The following is a 20,676-nucleotide window of genomic DNA, read 5'->3' on the forward strand; positions in this document are numbered from 1 at the left end:
TCAGCCCTTGAGTCTCTCAAGAGTAGAGATGACATTAAACAGGCGGATAAGGGCGGGTGTGTTGTGGTACAGGACAAGACAGCCTATATAACAGAAGCAAACAGACAGCTGGTTGATACAGAGGTGTATCAGGTTTTGAGGAGTAATCCCACTGATGAATTTAGGAGAGACTTGGTGTCACTAATTGATGATGGTATAGAGAATGGCATTTTGGATCAGAACACAGCAGACTTTTTATATGTCTCAAATCCTATTATTCCAATTTTCCATCACCTCCCCAAGGTACATAAATCCTTGGAGGAGGTGAAGGGGAGGCCAATTGTGGCAGGAATTGGCTCGATTTTTGAGAACATATCTACCTGGGTGGAGTCTTTGCTCCAACCAATAGTGTTCAAATTGCCCACGTACATCAAAGACACCAAGCATTTACTAAATTGTTTACAGCAAGGGACTTGGGATGAGAGATCACACTGGTTAACAGTGGATGTAGTGGGGCTATATTCAGCCATTCCCCATACCAGTGGTCTCGAAGCCGTGTCATACATGCTGGATAATTTCAGTAATTATGGTGAAAGTCTCAAGTTATTTCTGTTACAGACACTTGAGTTCCTGTTATCCCATAATTTTTTCCAGTTTAACAGCAAATTCTATCTGCAGAGGCGTGGCACGGCGATGGGGGCCAAGTTTGCCCCCGCTTACGCCAACCTATTCATGGGTTGGTGGGAGGCGTGCCACGTCTTTGCAGATAGAAACCCATTTAAGGCTGATATTACAATGTACAAAAGATATATCGATGACCTCCTGTTCATTTGGACAGGGGGTCACGATAGATTGGTACAATTTGTGGAATATCTCAACACTAATGATGTAAATCTTCAATTTACATATGCAAATGACAACACCTGCATACCATACTTGGATCTCCTCTTGATAGGGGATAAGGATGCAAGGGTCATTAAAACTACCCTATACCGTAAGCCCATTGATACTAATGCTATTCTACATGGAAGAAGCAATCATCCAAGACATATGGGCTTTGGAGTAGCAAAGGGCCAGTTTATCCGCATTAAGCATAACTGTACGGATACAGAGGATTTTGAGAGAGAGAGCCAAATCCTGATGAAGAATCTATTGGATAGGGGCTATCACAAGAAAACAGTGAGCCGAGCACTTCTAGAGGTCAATCGTTTGGATAGAAAGCAATTACTGATTGATCATGGTTTACAACATGACAATGAGAATAAATTTGATGCTTCTAAGCCACTTTTTGTGACCTCATATAGTGCGCAATTTAGTGCTATATGTAACATAGTGAAAAAGCACCTTCCAATTCTTGCGGCTGAAGACAGCTTCAGAGATATCACATCAGAAGGCTGTAATTTTGTTTCAAGGAGGGGATGTACACTTGGTAATACCCTATCCCCCAGTCTAATGCGTCAATCATCTTTACCCAGAAGTAGTTGGTTGGAGGTTAAAGGGCATTACAGATGTCACTATAGTAACTGTATAGCCTGTGGCCATACCCGATCTACAAATAACTTCCAGTCAGCAGTGACTCAAAGGGTTTATGACCTTAACTCATATACCAACTGCTGTTCGACTTATGTCATTTACATGGTGGATTGTACACAATGTAATAAACAATACATAGGATGTACCTCCAGGGAAGCCAGAAGCAGGATCAGGGAACATTTAAATAACATTGAGAATGGCTCTGAATGCTCGGACCTGGCTAGGCATTTTATTTTTGTCCATGGCAAAGTGGTCACGACATTTAAATGGCAAGTAATAGATCACATTCATCCCTCCATAAGAGGGGGTGATCGTTCAGCCAAATTACTCTACAAGGAGGCCTTCTGGATTTTCAAATTGAACACCAGAAGACCTAATGGATTTAACATCGATGGTGACATCATCAATTTTTGGTGCCACCACAAATAATAAAAATGAGTTATTTTCCACTGTTTTAGAAGAAATAGGTCTATTTTCATTATATATATGTAACTAGATAAGTAAGCCTATAACTACTCCATATCAATGGCCCATTTAGGACTAGCTGATAATGAATATTTATCTGTTCTTATTCATTGGTATCTAGTGTGTTAAATATATTTATTCACCATAGTTAGGCTTGTTGGTTTAATTGCAGCATATAAGCATTAATACTACCCAACTCTGACACTTTAAATATTGACCATATTTATCAGGCTCCTAATAAGGAATGAACCACATATGAATTGCAATTTAATTTGATATATATGTACTTTTTATAGTCAAGCTATGGTATTAACTTTTTGAATTCAATATCATTGTTATCAGAGTATTTCAATATTTTGAGGGTTTTTTATGCTTTTCATAATTAATTATCTTTGCAAAGATAGTCTTTTATATTTTGCTGCTCCATATTTGCAAGGTTGTAATATTATATTATCACTATCTAGCAAAAGCTTTAATCACAATAGTGCCTCTAGTCTCTAATTACAATTTGTTGATTATATGTAATACATTCTTTACGATTTCTGTTTTTCTTCCCCTTTTTTTGTCCCATATTCAGTACTGCCCTTGTCCATTACGTCACAATTAAAGACCTTTTCCATTGGCCAATCCAGGTTTACTACACCTGTGCACTCAGGTGTATTTAAAGAGTGTTTTTTTACTAAGTATTAGTGTCCATGACTAAGGCAATGTGTTGCCGAAACGCGTAGGACTTGTTTTTTTCTGTCCTGGATTGATGTCTTTCTTCGTTTAACCTTTTTATGTTCTCCTAATATCTTTTTCAATAAAAGCAATATACGCTTAGAAGGCTTGTGGGACTTTGTTCTATTTTGTAACCTTTCACTATACCTAAATGAGATTTAGTAATTAAGTTTATTGACCCATTATATATTCATTGTTTGGGTTTTATAATATTTAATGAGCATATATTAGTGAGGTATTGGTGTTTTTTGGATATGAGTTGTATATATATATATATATATATATATATATATATATATATATATATATATATGAAAACTTATTATGCATTTATTGTGTATTTATGAACTCATCAAAATTGTCTGTCATATTTACATTTATTTTTATTATTATGTGATCCTTATATGAAATTCCCATTTATTATTTATTGTGTACATATTTGCAAAGTATTATATACTTTGTTAACAATTGTATATATATGTCCATATTTGAACTCTGTGTGCTGTTCCCTTTAAACATAGAAAAAGGTGAGAGGAGCCGGCCGAGACAGAGAATGGCCGCACACCTTTAGAGCTCCTGTTTAACCGTCCTCTATTTGGCAAATTTTTAAGCTTTTCTATGTCCTAAATAAAAGCTTTTCCAGACTATGAGAAATTAATGAAACCCCAGCATATAAACTCTACTACCTGCAAGTGGTAAAAAAAAAAAAAAAAAAAGGACTTTAACAGTACCTGGATATAACGAAACACACCTGGGGGCAGGCAGGGCTAACACCTGCGTAAGGTAATTCGTCAACCCTCCGTGGCTTCAACGCTGCAGAAGGAGGAGGGAAGCAGAGACTGTTTGTTTCAGTGGAAAGAGCAAGGTACAGCCTACGCTACCGGGAAGATCCTTTTTACCGCTTGCGGGAGTAATTTGGTGAGCGGAGTCTTTCCTGGCAACCCGGATACAGCTCCTACCCCAGAGAAAGGCAAGAGCAGGAGATATACTGTCTTTGTAGCAGTCCGGAGGAACGCAGGAGGAGAGGACCGGGTCCGTTGGTGAACGGCAGGAGCAGGAGGGGAACCTCAGTTTGCGGACATTGCTGCCTGGGCGCTGCTTGTTGCACTGAGACCGGAGTGGCAGACAAGGAGTTGTACCTGAGGATAAGCAAGACCCCCCCCCTCAGAAAATTAACCAGCTCTCCTCCACGGAACTGTTGCTGCAGGAGAAGGAGGGGAGTACAGAGTGCCTCGCTCAGAGGAGAGAGAGAGAGAGAGGTACAGTCTATGTTGCCGGCTGCTGCCGGTTAGTTCAAGGGAGAAGGCGGAATAACAGTGTCTTTACCACTATCTACTATATGGTCTTTCGCCCTAGCATTTAGGGAGCCTGGGACGGCTAGACCAGGATTCATACCGAATAGTTTATAGCCCCTTAAGTAAGCCTAAGCTACGTGCTACTTACGAAGGAGAGTAGGTAGCAGGAGGAATACGGGAGACATATAAAGGGGTGACGTTTTTTGAGACCTTTAACGTAATCTAAAAAGAGGTCTATTTGTGGGGAAAGCCTTGTTATATCGCTGCAGGCTTACAGGACCTAAGATCTATAAAGGGGGGCTATTAAGGACACAGAGGAGGTACAGCCCTTACATAGCCTGAGGGGGAAAAACTAATACAGCTGGTAACACATTGAGAGCTAGGAGCCCCCGGGCGGGTCATATCTCAGTACAGAGGGATATAATCTAAAATTGCCTAGAGCATTCTAAGCTTTAGGTAAAAGTGACCATCACACTTTCAGATCCCCGGGAGATAGGCATTATCTAGAGCCCAGAATGACCTCAAAAAGAGCCACCAAGCTGGATAAAAATGGGAAATCAAATTCAGCTCATGTGTCAAAGGTAGACTCCTTTTTTAAAGCTACTGAACCTCCCTCATTAAATAACTCAGTAGAACGGGTCTCACCTAATACCTCTATAAGGTCCCCTGAACCAACTATACTCCCCCTAACGAAAGCTGACTTACAAAGTCTACCCACAAAAGCAGATATTCAAACTCTGCTGGAGGAAATCAATCAAGTAAAATTATGCATTAAAAACGAATTTGGTGCAATTAAAAAAGACATAGGGGAGATAGGGAGCAGAGTAGCCCAATTGGAGGAAGACAAAGAAGTATGGGTTAACCACATAGACTCTATGTCCCTTCAGATTTACCAGCAAGGTGAAGTTATAACGTCCCTACAAAATCAGCTAGAGGACATGGAGAATAGGCAAAGGAGGTCTAACCTAAGGATTAGAGGGATATCAGAAGATATACCCCCAGCAAACCTTGAAAAATTCTTGTTAAAATTCTTCACTACTCTAACAGGGATTGAAAATTATACTGATAAGACTCTAGAAAGGTGCCACAGAGCTTTAAAGCCCAGACATAATAAGGGCGAACCTCCCAGAGACGTAATAATTAAATTTGCACATTTTAAAGACAAAGAGGCCATACTACAGGTGACAAGGCAACAGCAAAAGATTTTGTTTGAAGGTCATCATATTCAAATTTTTACTGATATCAGCCCAAAGACTCTGCAAAAAAGAAAAGAGCTTAGATTTCTTACTTTGCACCTTAATGATCTAAAAATTCCCTATAGATGGGGATTCCCCTTTGGTTTAAGAGCTACAGTGGACGGGAAGTCGGCGACCCTAAATACACTGCAAGACATCAAAACTTTCTGTGACACCTTAGGAATTAGTATTCCTGCTTCAGATAGACTTAACAATCAAGAGAGAGGGGAGATTATTAATCCAGCTAATTCAAGTGTATTACAGAGACTAAGGGGCCCACAATGGATAAAAGTCCCAGTTAGGAGAAAGCAGCTGGAAAAGCCTAACACTCAAGAGGAGTTAATTACTAATAACTGGGATGGGACATCTTCAAACCTTAATGTGTGATAAATAGAGATATAAGATTGCTGAAATTGTTCTGAATAAACATATGTGTACCCCTCTGGGCTTAAATTCAGGGGGGGGGGGGGGTTGGGGTGTTTTTTTTTTGTTTTTTTTCTCCTGCATATTTTATACTCATTTTTTTTTATATATATTATAAATCCTTTTTGGGTCCCTTCTTTTTTTTGGGTCCCCCCCCCCCCTTTTTTTTTTTTTTTTTTTTTTTTATTAGGCAACGACGTTATATCAGTAAATTACAAATTTATTATTAGGACGTTGGGCCATGTGCATATTATGCATCTCAGTGTAAAAAATTTTTTTGGGTCCCCTCTTTTTTTTTTTTTTTTGGGGTCCCCCCTTTTTCAGTGTAAAATTTTTTTTGGGTCCCATCTTTTTTTTTGGGTCCCATCTTTTTTTTTTTTTTTTTCTTATCACAATTTTATCATTGGGAGGTTTTATTAGACACAGGGTTAATCAGGATGTTCAATGTATATTGTTAAATTTGGGTTTTTTTGTAAAGTCCCACCCCCTTCCTTCGTCCTTAGGATGAGGGGAAGGGGTGAGGAATTACAGCACTGACGCAAAGTTATTTCTATAGAAATTATTCACACAAGATATGGAATTTGTATGTGTTCCCTAAATAGGCACTCCCCCCCTCCCCCTTTTTTTTTTCTCTTCCCCCTTTTTATATAATGGTGTTATATTAGTAAATCACAAATTTAATATTGGGAAGTCTTGCTAGGTGCAAGGTTAATTGTGTTGTTTAATGTAGATTTTCAGATTTGTCTTTTTTTTTGCAAACTCTGCCCTTCGCCCTTAGGAGGAGGGGAGGGGGAGAGGTATTAGTGCACTGACACAAAGCTTTGATTATTGAAATTAATTATACATGATATAGAATTGGTATGTTTTTGGTAAAAGGGCACCCCTTTTTTTTTTTTTCTCTTCCCTTTTCTTCTCTTTCTCACAATTTTTATGGATAGGGAGCTATTAAGGCTCTGTCACAAAATCCTGTTAATAGGATTTATTTATATGGGTTAAGGAATCTGTATTTTTGCACAGAGATATGTTTAAAAGGGTCTTTTAGGGGCAGCACAACATTAATAAATAATCTTTATATTCCTTTTTCCCCCTCCCCCTCCTTTTTTTTTTTTTTCTTCTTCCCTTTTCTTCTCTTTCTCACAATTTTTAAGGATAGGGAGCTATTAAGGCTCTGTCACAAAATCCTGTTAATAGGATTTATTTATATGGGTTAAGGAATCTGTATTTTTGCACAGAGATATGTTTAAAAGGGTCATTTAGGGGCAGCACAACATTAATAAATAATCTTTATATTCCTTTTTCCCCCTCCCCATCCCCCTTTTTTTTTTTTTCTCCATAGGTATTAGCCATAATAAGTAATTTAGTAAGAAGTCGCTAAGTTGGCCATCTTTTACGAAATGGTGGGATTAACAGGCTCTAATTAACAAGGGGTTTCTTTGGGACATAGAATATTTTTAACAAAGATAATTGTTGCATATTTGCCAAAAGGGGAAAATCCATCTGTCGGTTTAATTTTCCCCAATATTTGGTTCTGGGTAGGTTATGAATGGAGTGTGTATGGCTGTGTGTATGTCTCTTTCCCCTCCCTCCCCCCCTTTTTTTTTTTCTCCTCCTGCTCTGCTCTTGCCCCCTCGGCGCCCCTTCTCCTCTCCTTTTCAATTCCTCTTGGTATATATGCATCATCATGGATTAGTACATTCATTTAAAGAATGAAGTTAGATAAAAGAAAGATTTGCTTATTATCTCAAAATGCTAAGGGGCTTAATAGCCCGCAGAAACGGAATAAAGCTCTCCATAGTTTTCTTAAAGAAAAGGGAGACATCATTTTTGTACAAGAATCTCATTTTAATAGAAATAAAGTACCCAATTTTTCTAATAACCATTATCCTATTATATATCAAAGTTCCAATAATTTAAAGAAAAACGGAGTCTGTATATTATTTCACAGAGACTCCCCATTCCAACTTATACAGATGGACAAAGATGAAGAAGGGAGATTTATTTGTTTGGTGGGTTTACTGTACAATAAACCAGTCACATTAGTAAATATTTACGCCCCAAATAGAGGACAGAAACTATTCTTTAAGAAAATACATAATCGGATACTAGATGTACAAAAAGGTACCTTAATTATGGGGGGCGATTTTAATATCCCAATGGAGCCCAGGGAGGACTGTTCTAAATTTAAAAGTAACATTTCTAAACATATTATTAACTCAGTTAAGTCAAATCTTCTCTCTTTGTCATTAATAGACGTATGGAGGACACTCCATCCGTCTATTAGAGATTACACTTATTACTCCCCACCCCAAAAATCTTATACACGCATTGATTACTTTTGGATTGACCAAAATAGTTATGTTTTGGCCAAAGAGGCCAAAATACATAACATCGCTTGGTCAGACCACTCTCTCTTATCTATGCAGCTATACTGGCCCCAAAAACCAATAGTTCCTTACCAATGGCGCTTAGATGATAACCTTTTAAAAGATCTTCAAATAAGACAGTCTATTTTTAAAACAATAGAATCCTATTTTGAAAATAATACCATAGAAGATACTTCCCCTAGTACGTGCTGGGCTGCTCATAAAGCAGTAATAAGGGGTGAGTTCATAAAATATAAAGCTAGAGTAAATAGACGAAATAGAGAACAATATACACGCTTACTAGAGTCACATTCCAGGGCAGAACATAAGCATAAGAAGGACCCATATAATAAACAATTAGCAGACTCCCTTAAAAAAGAACGGGAAGATTTAAACAGGTTTTTGGAGAGGGGAGTACAACGGAGAGCGTTACAGCTTAAAAAAGTATTTTTTAACGGTGGTAATAAAGCCGGTAGATTATTAGCACGAGCATTAAAAAAAAGAACCTTACAAACATATGTAGCTAAAATAATAGACGGGACAGGGACCCCCAAGGTAGGGAGTCAGGATATTGCCAAGACATTCCAAGTTATTACCAACAACTATACAATCTGGACAAACAAAATGAAGATAAAAGAATTTTATCAGATAAAGCTAAATATGTCAATGAAACAAAGATTCCCAATATAACGGACTCTCAAAAAGATATGTTAGACGAACCCTTCTCCCTACAAGAGATCATACAGACCATTAAAGAATTTGCCATTGGGAAAAGCCCAGGAATAGATGGTTTTACCTCTAATTATTATAAAACATTTAGTGAGTCTCTGGCACCAAAACTTTTATTATATTTCAATTCAACAAGCTCAGAACCCCTTTTAGCAAAGGAAATGCTAGAAGCAAAGATTATTGTCTTACATAAACCTGGTAAAGACCCTAAAATCCCAGCAAGCTATAGACCTATTTCTCTATTGAATAATGATGTAAAAATATATGCCAAACTTATAGCGAACAGAATTAATAAAGTTTTACCAGAAATTATAAATTTAGATCAAGTAGGTTTCGTACCACGTAGAGAAGCAAGGGACAATACCATCAAGGCTCTATATTTAATAAAGTATGTTAAATTACATAAGATCCCGTCGGTTATGCTCTCATTGGATGCAGAAAAGGCTTTTGACCGGCTAGACTGGTCTTTTCTAAGATTAACACTGAATAAATTTGGTTTTGGGGAAAAAATGATACAACGTATCTTCCATCTCTATGCATTCCCATCGGCTAAAATAAAAATTAATGGGGTACTTTCGGAGTCTTTTTACATCACAAACGGAACGAGACAGGGTTGTCCCCTATCCCCGTTATTATTTGTCCTTTCCATGGAGATTCTAGCTGCAAAAATTCGCTCGGATGAAAATATTTCTGGCATAAAAATAGGGTCCCAAGAATTTAAGATATCTTTATACGCGGATGACGTGTTACTCACAATATCAGACCCGGTCAGATCTATTAAAAAATTAGATTAGATATTGCAGGAATTTGGAAGCTATTCAAATTTCCTCATTAATAAAACTAAATCGGAAGCACTTAAACTTGTAATGTCATCTAGGGACTATCGTGAATGTAAGGCGAGCAATACATATGTCTGGAAAGATTCTTCCCTGAAATATCTAGGGGTTCAATTATCAGCTGATGATACACGCCTTTTTTCAGAAAACTATTCTGTTTTAGCCGCTAAAATTCAGTTAGATCTGAATTTATGGAGATCTAAAATGATATCATGGCAAGGGCGCATACATACTGTTAAAATGAATATCCTCCCACGTATCCTATATCTTTTTCAGACCATCCCTATTAATATCCCCTATACCTATTGTACTAAACATCAGAAAATTATAAATTCTTTTATTTGGAACCAAACTAAACCAAGAATCAAAGCTATTATACTGTATAAGACAAGATCAGAAGGAGGGCTAGGTGTGCCAAATATTAGAAATTACCATAGAGCAATTACTCTACAAAGGATTCTAGATTGGCATATAAATCATAGGAATAAAGCGTGGGTACAGTTAGAAAATAATATCATAACGTCTCAACCAATGAATAAACTAATATGGTCATCAAGCAAAAGTAGACCGCTAAAAATTATGCAGTTCCCGATGATTAAGCACATCTTTGTAACCTGGGGGAAAATCACATCAGAGCATCCCCATATTTCAACTACACCTTCACCTCTCCTCCCGATTACGAATAATGTGGAGTTTCAGGGCGGGCATATAGCTAGCTATTCTAGCCCTCTAAATCTAACTCAATCTACACCGATATGCCAATTTTTAGATAATGGGAAACTCAAACCCCAACAGGAGCTGTCAAATTTAACCAATGGCACTTTTGGCAATTGGTTAAAGTATCTGCAATTACAAAATTTTGTAGCATGCCATTTAGAGAAAGAAAAGTTGGTCAGACAACTGACCAATTTTGAAAAAATTTGTCATACTGAAACTCCAATTAGAAGAACTGTTTCATTCAGTTATAAACTCCTTAACAATTCAACAGAGTTTTTAAAACTGAGTTATATGCAAAAATGGGAGATAGAGACCGGACGACAAATAGAAGACTCAGACTGGCGGTCTATATGCATTAATGTAGCTAGATCATCTTCTTCCTCTAACATCCAGGAATTAAATTATAAGATACTTACTAGATGGTATTTAACGCCAGCTAGGCTGCATAGCATATATCCTAATGCCTCCAAGTATTGCTGGAGAGGTTGTGGTGGAGTAGGTAACATGCAACATATATGGTGGCATTGCCCCAGGGTAAAAAGTATGTGGGAACTAATTACAGGATATATTCAGCAGTTGAGTGGGAAGGAGGATTTAGAGTTGGATATATACATAGCACTATTAAATAAACCCATTAAAGGTATAGGTAAAATAAGAGCCAAATTAATAATGTATGTATTAAATGCATTTAAATCCTTATTGGCCAGAAACTGGAAAAAAACAAATGTCCCAGGGGAGGGAATGCTAATTGATAGAATTAATGAGTTATTGTTGTTGGAAGAATATACATATTTAAGATCGAGCAGAGAAGAGGTTTTCCAGCTGATACGTTTCCAATGGGAGGAATTTAAACAAATAAATCAAATTTAATGTGCTAGGATGGAGGGGGACTCCTTGGAGGGGTGGGGGGGGGGGCCAGAGCGGAGGGGACAGGAGGTTTTTAGGTAATCCCTTTTTTTTTTTCTTTCTTCTTTCCCTTCCTTCCTTTTACTGTCAATGTTGGGTGAATGGTCATCGGCTGTTGTAAGCAAGTGTTATTCTGATAGGAAGATTATGCCATTAGATCCTAGTGGACCAAGTGGTTTTTGCATGGGTCCATACACGGGTTCAACCTCAGCTTTCTTAAGATTTTCTTTCTGTATTAATATTAAGCGATTTTTTGAGTGTTGATTTGCCTTTTTTTGTTTTTTTTTTTGTATTGTGTCTGTTTATAAAATAAAAAATAAAAAAAAATAAAAAAAGGGATTAGAGGGTGTGTGATTTTATCCAATGGGTAACTTGTGTTAGGTATAAATGAATGTATCACCTGAGAGCACTTATGGTCTATGATTATGGCTATGTCTTGCCGAAACGCGTAAGACCGGCTCTTTGCTCTTTTATGCTTTCCTGATGCCCATGTGTTTTAACTACTAAATAAAGCACATCGTTTTTATTGAGGATCTTTGTTCTTTGGATTTCTTTTTTCTACATTTTTTGGAAGGAGAGGAGCCTTCCTATCCGGTTTTGGAACAAGTCTTTTCCAGCATTGGAGTGTGGTCCCTAAAGAATTGGCAGACAGAGTTTACTTATATCACACAGCTTTTAGCAACTGAAGTGCAACATGTATCAGCTGTATCGATGCAGCGTCTGACGTCATCCGGAAGTGCCGAAGTAGTACATGCTGGATATAGACGCCAAGGTGAAGAGACCGCATCGACTTCGGAGAAAGGTGTTCGCCACGGAGCAGTGAAACACCGGTAGAGGTGAGCGGAATGGTCCCCGATTGTGGAAGGGTTTAGAGGTGGCGGTTTGCCCACTACCCTTGTTGGGTGGATACCGGAGAGCCTTCCTTGGAGTGGTGAGTCAGATTGTTCTTGACGTTTCTGTTTGTTTGCTGTGAACTCTGCATGGTCTTATTACTATTATCATCTGCCATACTCTGTCGTACAGCTTACTTGGGACATATTGATATCCGATTGCCTACTCTTATACATGGACTTTGCACTTATTTTTCGATTATATTATCTCTTCAATCCATGTGTTTTGAGTTATAGTAACTTTTTGCTGGCCAACTTTGAATTTATATATATTAAACATGGAGGCATCAGGGGAACAATCACACAGATATTTCTCTTTGGCTACTGTGGATGATCAGGATTTGGTGGGATTAGAATTGGAAGACTTTTTTTCATTGGACAGTACAAATACCAAATTGAGCGATCTGTTTCATTCTTTGGAACTCTTACGACTCAAAGAACTGAGGCTTAAACTTGACACATGGATCATGAATAAATATGTTTCCCTTAATATGATACCGAGGGGTTTGAGGGTAAAAAAATTTCCCACTTTTGAGGTTCATGATCAGGATTTTATTAATGAATGGAACAGCATTCTTTCAGAATGCTCAATTAGGCTTATGGTTATGTTGGTAAAGTTTAAATCTGAACAACTAGTTACCGTTAGGAATGAAATTGTATTATTACAACAGGAATTAAATGGCCATCAACTGGATGCGGGGTATGGTGAATATGATAAAATGTTACAGGAGGTAATTGAATCTAAAAAAAATGATATTGTACAGGCTAAACATGTAAAATTTTTGCGTGACCAGAAGGACTATTCCACAGGGAATGTCTTTCTGTGGTACAGAGTACATAGACGCAGAGCTTTGGCACATAATCAGAGGGATGATAGTGAACATGATACCATTGGGAGTGAAAGTACTAAAGGTAATAAGCGTAGGAAATGGAGGAGAAAAAATAAGAATAAGAAAAAAGTGTCCTTTAAAGAGAATGACAGTGTGAGTACGGATGAGGATTCTTTGTCAAATTTTTCCACTTCCTATGAGGAAGGCTCTAATTCAGAAAATTAGGGCGATTTTACAAGTCCCCCTAGTGAAATTGATAGAAATAGTTCAGGAGATAGACATCAGGAAGTTATTAACACTGTACATAAAGAGAAGAAAATCAAACCCCCTGCACACATAGAGACCACTAAACCTGCAGTCCATACAGGCACAATACCTAAAAATGTAAGCACAGGCACTAATGTTGAAAATAATAGTAACCAATTTAAGTCAGTACTTAGTACTAATTCTACTTTGACACAAGAAAGTATCTCAGATAACACCAGTGTGGGTCCCCCTTTGGGTCAGGTTTTTCGGTCAGCCTTGAAGACCAGGGGAGGGGGCGGAACAGAGAACATAGGAAACCAGAGGGGAATGAACAGATATGCTCTCAGGGAGCTAACCAAGAAGTGAGCGACAATATGGTTATTAATGTATCTTCATATATTCTAACTGAGTTTGAACTTAAAGTACTTAATAAGGGATTAGGTTTTTGCCCTACTAAGAAATGTGATGTTTTCCAGACCATTCTGAATTTGAATAGGTTTATACGTAATCTTACCCTATGCAGACATTTTAGTGACAAAGTGCAAGTTAATGATCCCCCCTGGGTTGAAAATTATGTTGGTACCACTTATATTGGTTCTCTTTTTCAATTTAGAGATATGTGTGATTTGACCTCACTCCAAGATTTGGAGTTGGACCAAGTTGCAGATTCTTTATCTTTATCTCAATGCCCCCCTAAATTTAAAAATAGATCGATATTTTATCCAGTTAAATCAAGGGGTAAAGCCCTAGAAAGTTTCCATAAGAGAGTTCTAGAGGACTTAAAAGATTTGGATAATTCCATTGGGGACCAGTATTCTAATTTGACACGTAGGGAAAAGGAGGCTATTACCTCACTACAGAATAATTTTTCTATAGTGGTAAAAAATTCGGACAAGGGAGGGAACATACAGTGGGGAAAAAAAGAATTTAGTCAGTCACCAATTGTGCAAGTTCTCCCACTTAAGAAGATGAGAGAGGCCTGTAATTTTCATCATAGGTATACCTCAACTATGAGAGACAAAATGTGGAAACAAATCCAGACAATCACATTGTCTGATTTGGAAAGAATTTATTTGCAAATTATGGTGGAAAATAAGTATTTGGTCACCTACAAACAAGCAAGATTTCTGGCTCTCACAGACCTGTATCTTCTTCTTTAAGAGGCTCCTCTGTCCTCCACTCATTACCTGTATTAATGGCACCTGTTTGAACTTGTTGTCAGTATAAAAGACACCTGTCCACAACCTCAAACAGTCACACTCCAAACTCCACTATGGTGAAGACCAAAGAGCTGTCGAAGGACACCAGAAACAAAATTGTAGACCTGCACCAGGCTGGGAAGACTGAATCTGCAATAGGCAAGCAGCTTGGTGTGAAGAAATCAACTGTGGGAGCAATAATTAGAAAATGGAAGACATACAAGACCACTGATAATCTCCCTCGATCTGGGGCTCCACACAAGAACTCACCCCGTGGGGTCAAAATGATCACAAGAACGGTGAGCAAACATCCCAGAACCACATGGGGGGACCTAGTGAATGACCTGCATAGAGCTGGGACCAACGTAACAAAGGCTACCATCAGTAACACACTACGCCGCCAGGGACTCAGATCCTGCAGTGCCAAACGTGTCCCCCTGCTTAAGCCAGTACATGTCCGGGCCTGTCTGAAGTATGCTAGATAGCATTTGGATGATCCAGAAGAGGTTTGGGAGAATGTCATATGGTCAGATGAAACCAAAGTAGAACTGTTTGGTAGAAACACAATTTGTCGTGTTTGGAGGAGAGAGAACACCATACGTACTGTGAAGCATGGGGGTGGAAACATCATGCTTTGGGGCTGTTTCTCTGCAAAGGGAACAGGACGACTGATCCGTGTACATGAAAGAATGAATGGGGCCATGTATCGTGAGATTTTGAGTGCAAACCTCCTTCCATCAGCAAGGGCATTGAAGATGAAACATGGCTGGATCTTTCAGCATGACAATGATCCCAAACTCACCGCCCGGGCAACGAAGGAGTGGCTTGGTAAGAAGCATTTCAAGGTCCTGGAGTGGCCTAGCCAGTCTCCAGATCTCAACCCCATAGAAAACCTTTGGAGGGAGTTGAAAGTCCGTTTTGCCCAGCAACAGCCCCAAAACATCACTGCTCTACTGTAGAGGAGATCTGCATGCAGGAATGGGCCAACATACCAGCAACAGTGTGTGACAACCTTGTGAAGACTTACAGAAAATGTTTGACCTCTTTCATTGCCAACAAAGGATATATAACAAAGTATTGAGATGAACTTTTGATATTGACCAAATACTTATTTTCCACCATAATTTGCAAATAAATTCTTTCCATATCAGACAATGTGATTATCTGGCTTTGTTTCCACATTTTGTCTCTCATAGTTGAGGTATACCTATGATGAAAATTACAGGCCTCTCTCATCTTCTTAAGTGGGAGAACTTGCACAATTAGTGGCTGACTAAATACTTTTTTCCCCCACTGTAGTTGTGATGGATAGACAGATGTATATATCTGAAGCTGTACGCCAACTCAGTGATTCATCCTCTTATAGGATACTAAGTAGAAATCCAACTAAATGTTTCCAGGCACAACTTAGAGGCATATTGGACGATGGTTTTCATCTTGGCATCATTGATAATGACACTTTAGATTCTTTATATGTATCTAATCCTATCACTCCTATTTTCCACCACTTGCCCAAAACCCATAAGAGTTTGGAGAATATTAAGGGACGACCCATAGTTGCTGGGATTGGTTCTATATTTGAACATTTGTCAGAATGGATTGATAGTATCCTGCAACCTTTGGTCATGTCTCTCCCTAGTTTTTTACGGGATACAACACATTTACTGAACATTGTGGAGTCTGTGGAGGTGGTGGAGAATATGAGTTGGCTGACAGTAGATGTGATAGCCCTATACACTTCTATACCTCATGTGTTGGGCTTGGAAGCTGTTGCCTTTTTTCTTAACTTGTTTACTGATTACTCTAATGAAACAAAGGAATTTATCATCAGATCTATTCAATTTCTTTTGGAGCGTAATTATTTCTTGTTTGAGGGATCATATTATGTTCTATTGAGAGGTACAGCCATGGGGGCAAAATTTGCCCCCTCACATGCAAATCTATTCATGGGCTGGTTCGAGTATAAATACCTTTTTGGACATGATAATGAATCCTCTCGCGGGGTTATATGCTACAAAAGATTCATAGACGACCTTATCTTTATCACAAATTTTTCTTCTTCTGAAGCAAAAGGTTTTGTTGAGTACTTAAATTCTTGTGTCCCTGATATTCAGTTTACTTATGAATGGCCGCAAAGAAAAATAAATTTTTTGGATGTTGAATTAGTGATGGATTTGGACTCTGTGAAAATTGAAACCCAGCTATTTCGTAAACCCATAGCAGGAAATTCCTTACTCCATTCATCTAGTTCCCATCCGAAACATGTATTTCAGGGTATAGCCAAGGGTCAGTACCTTAGGACTAAAAGAATCTGCTCTAAGGAGAATGTGTTTAGCTCTGAATGTGTAACTTTGGGTTCAAGACTGTGAAAACGTGGTTATGGTGACAAAGTGATTAACCAAGCCCAGGAATATGCAGTTAGGAGCGATAGAAGATGTCTTCTTCAGGGGAGACATAGATTTAAAGCTAACAAAGATGAATTTGACAACAAACCTAACTTTATTACTAGGTATTCAAATCAATATTACCAAGCTTGTAATATAGTCAAAAAGTATTTACCCATTCTATATGGAGATGATTTATTGAAGGATGTGGTCAAACAAGGATGTAGATTCACCTATAGGAGAAATCGTACCCTTGGTAATTTGATCTCACCAAGTCAACTACGTAGACCTGTTAGTCATAGCTCCTGGTTAAGACACAATGGAACGTATAGATGCGGGAAAAATTGTAAAGCCTGTGAACATATCAAGTTAGGTAGTTCTTTCAGCTCATATGTTACTAATCAGGTGTTTGATACAAGAGGATGTATCAACTGTTCTTCTACGTTCGTGATTTACCTTATTGGTTGCACGTGTCACAAATTACAGTACGTGGGTATGACTACCCGTGATGTTCATACTCGTATACGTGAGCACCTAGGGTATATCAGGAACAAAAACCATTGTTCTGATCTTGCAAGTCATTTTATTGAAGTCCACAATGGCAATGTGTGCAGCTTTGAATGGAATGCCATAGAAACCATTAGATGCCCTCCCAGAGGTGGAGATAAATGGCCTATTTTGGCTAGGCAGGAGGTCTATTGGATCCACAAATTGTGCACACTTAGGCCTGAGGGGTTCAATTCTGAAAATGACCTTATTAATTTTTGGGAGAATTAAGCAATGATATTTGTAATTTATATAAAATTTGGTGTATTGAAAATTGACATGATGGTTTTTCTAACCCACTAGATATGAAATAACCTTTCACTATACCTAAATGAGATTTAGTAATTAAGTTTATTGACCCATTATATATTCATTGTTTGGGTTTTATAATATTTAATGAGCATATATTAGTGAGGTATTGGTGTTTTTTGGATATGAGTTGTATATATATATATATATATAAACTTGTTATGCATTTATTGTGTATTTATGAACTCATCAAAATTGTCTGTCATATTTACATTTATTTTTATTATTATGTCATCTTATATGAAATTCCCATTTGTTATTTATTGTGTACATATTTGCAAAGTATTATATATGTTAAGATTACTGCAGCTTTTACTGTATCTTTGCACTAACCTTGTCTCATAATTATATGTTAGAAGTGCTGCAGCTTTAAGCTCAGCTTACCACACCCTCTGGGTGTGTCTGGGTCTCTGTGACATCATCAGAAGCCATGTTAGTTTTACTTAGGAAACTGCCAAGTGAATAAGCCATGTGGCTGTAGCTGAATAAAAGTTATCTAAAGTTCCTGCTGCAGAGTCTTCATGATATGTGCAAGAGACATCAGACACAAGGTAACAGCACACAACTGAATGTTCTAATCCTGACTACACACAGAACATAACAGCTGGCGACGAGGATCTGTGGTCTGACCCTATAATGGCACATATTGGCACCTTATCTGTGTTTGCAGCAGACACAGACAGATGGGACACATGGGTTGAACAGTTTGAGCTATATTGTACAGCAAATAACATAGGAGCTGATAAGCAATTGGCTGTGTTTCTGACAACTATAGGCTCAGCAGCTTACACTACATTAAGGGACATTCTCTCACCAGATAAACCTAATGCTAAACCTCTGTCTGACCTAATCTGCCTGTTATCTGACCACTACCTACCTAAGCCTCTGGAGATATCAGAACGCTTTAAGTTTTACACACGCAAGCAATTGCAGCATGAGGACATTAAAACTTATGTGATCAGTTTAAAGAAACTAGCAAGTAGCTGCAGATTTGGGGATTATTTAAACACTGCTTTACGTGATATGTTTGTTATTGGACTCATGGACTGTACAGTACAAAAGAGACTATTAGCAGAGGATGAGTTAACACTAAAGTGTGCTATAGAGATAGCTATAGTCATGGAACTTGCTACTAAAGATGCACAAATGCTCCAGGCCCCAGCACAGGCAGTTTGTGATAAGGAAATAGATGTTTTTCATACAAGTGTGCACCTAAATAAACAGTATCCAGCTAGACAAGGGTCACAGACAGCATGTTACAGATGTGGTGACACAAATCACATAGCAAATGCCTGCAGGTTTAGGAACAGCACCTGCTATGGGTGTGGGAAGATTGGTCATACAAAGAGAGTGTGCAGAAGTTCCTTAGACAGAGATAAAAGTAAGAAAGGCAGCAAGTCACGTGCAGCTTTTCATGTGCAAGTAGATACACCACACACTGATTCAGAGGAAGACAAACCATTATACACATTACAGATCTACAGCCTTGAAAATAAAATTCCAGAACTGCAAGCAAAGGTGAATATAGATGGTAGACCTCTCATTATGGAAGTTGATACAGGAGCAGCAGTCTCTGTTATCACAGCTGCTGATTGGAACTGCCTGGGACTAAGGCAACCAATTGTTCCAACAGCTGTCACCATGCAAACATATTCAAATGAAATAATAAAGCCTATTGGGTGTGTATCACCTACAGTGACATTTAATGGGATAACTAAAAAGCTACGCCTCTACATTTTACCTAAAGGAGGACCACCTTTGTTTGGTAGATCCTGGATCCAAGCATTGGGCATGCCAAAGTTACCACAACAGTTACCGCTTAACAAACTGCTGGACCAAAGTGGCAATTCAAATTCTTCTTGGATTAATTCACTAAAGCACAAATATAAAACTGTATTTGATGGGAACCTAGGTTTAGTGAAAGACAAGCAGATTCAGCTTCACCTAAAAGAAAATGCTATTCCAAAATTTTGTAAACCAAGAGTTGTACCATTTGCACTTAAACCTAAAATTGAAGCAGAACTAGAAAGACTACGAAATCAGGGGATTATTGTTCCAGTGTCTAGCAGTGAATGGGCTTCCCCAATAGTTCCTGTCAGAAAAAAGAATGGGAACATTCGCATCTGTGGAGATTTCAGAGTGGGCCTTAACCCTCAATTACTTGTGGATCAGTATCCTTTACCACGGATTGAAGAATTGTTTAGTTCTCTGGCAGGGGGTGAAAAATTTACAAAAATTGACTTGCATCAAGCATACTTACAATTAGAGGTGCATCCAGACTCCAGACACCTGTTAACTATCAACACTCACAAAGGACTTTTTCAGTATACGCGGATGGTGTTTGGCATTGCCCCAGCACCTGCAGTGTGGCAACGGATAATGGATGAGATCTTGGCAGGTATTCCACATACCCACTGTATGTTAGATGACATGCTTATCACTGGTGAAAATGATGCTGCTCATAAAGCCAATGTTGAAGCTGTTTTACAACGCCTACAGGAATTCGGACTGAAAGTTAACATGGAAAAGTGTGAGTTCTTCTGCAAGAGTTTAGAATATTGTGCACATGTAGTGGACAAGACTGGTCTCCACACAACTGCTGAAAAAGTGAAAGCGCTGGTTCATGCTCCCACCCCTGTTAATGTATCTCAGCTACGTTCTTATTTGGGGTTGCTCAATTACTATCACAGATTTTTACCAAATTTGGCTCATCTACTATATCCACTACACCGTCTTTTAGATAGTAAAAACCAGTGGGCCTGGACTGACTTATGTACACGAGCATTTGAACGCTCTAAGCAGCTTCTTCTGGAATCAAGACTCCTTGTCCACTATGACCTTAAGAAGCCTTTGGTACTAGCCTGTGATGCTTCACCATATGGTTTAGGCGCAGTACTTTCACACATTATGCCCGATGGTTCTGAACGTCCTGTGTCTTTTGCGTCCAGATCTTTAACTCCATCAGAGAGAAATTATGCCCAGATTGATCGGGAAGCTTTAGCAATAATTTGGGCTGTGAAGAAATTCCACATTTATATATATGGCAGACCTTTTACTCTGATCACGGATCA

This window comes from Bombina bombina, chromosome 7 (assembly GCF_027579735.1).
Source record: "Bombina bombina isolate aBomBom1 chromosome 7, aBomBom1.pri, whole genome shotgun sequence".
Classification (NCBI taxonomy): Eukaryota; Metazoa; Chordata; class Amphibia; order Anura; family Bombinatoridae; genus Bombina; species Bombina bombina.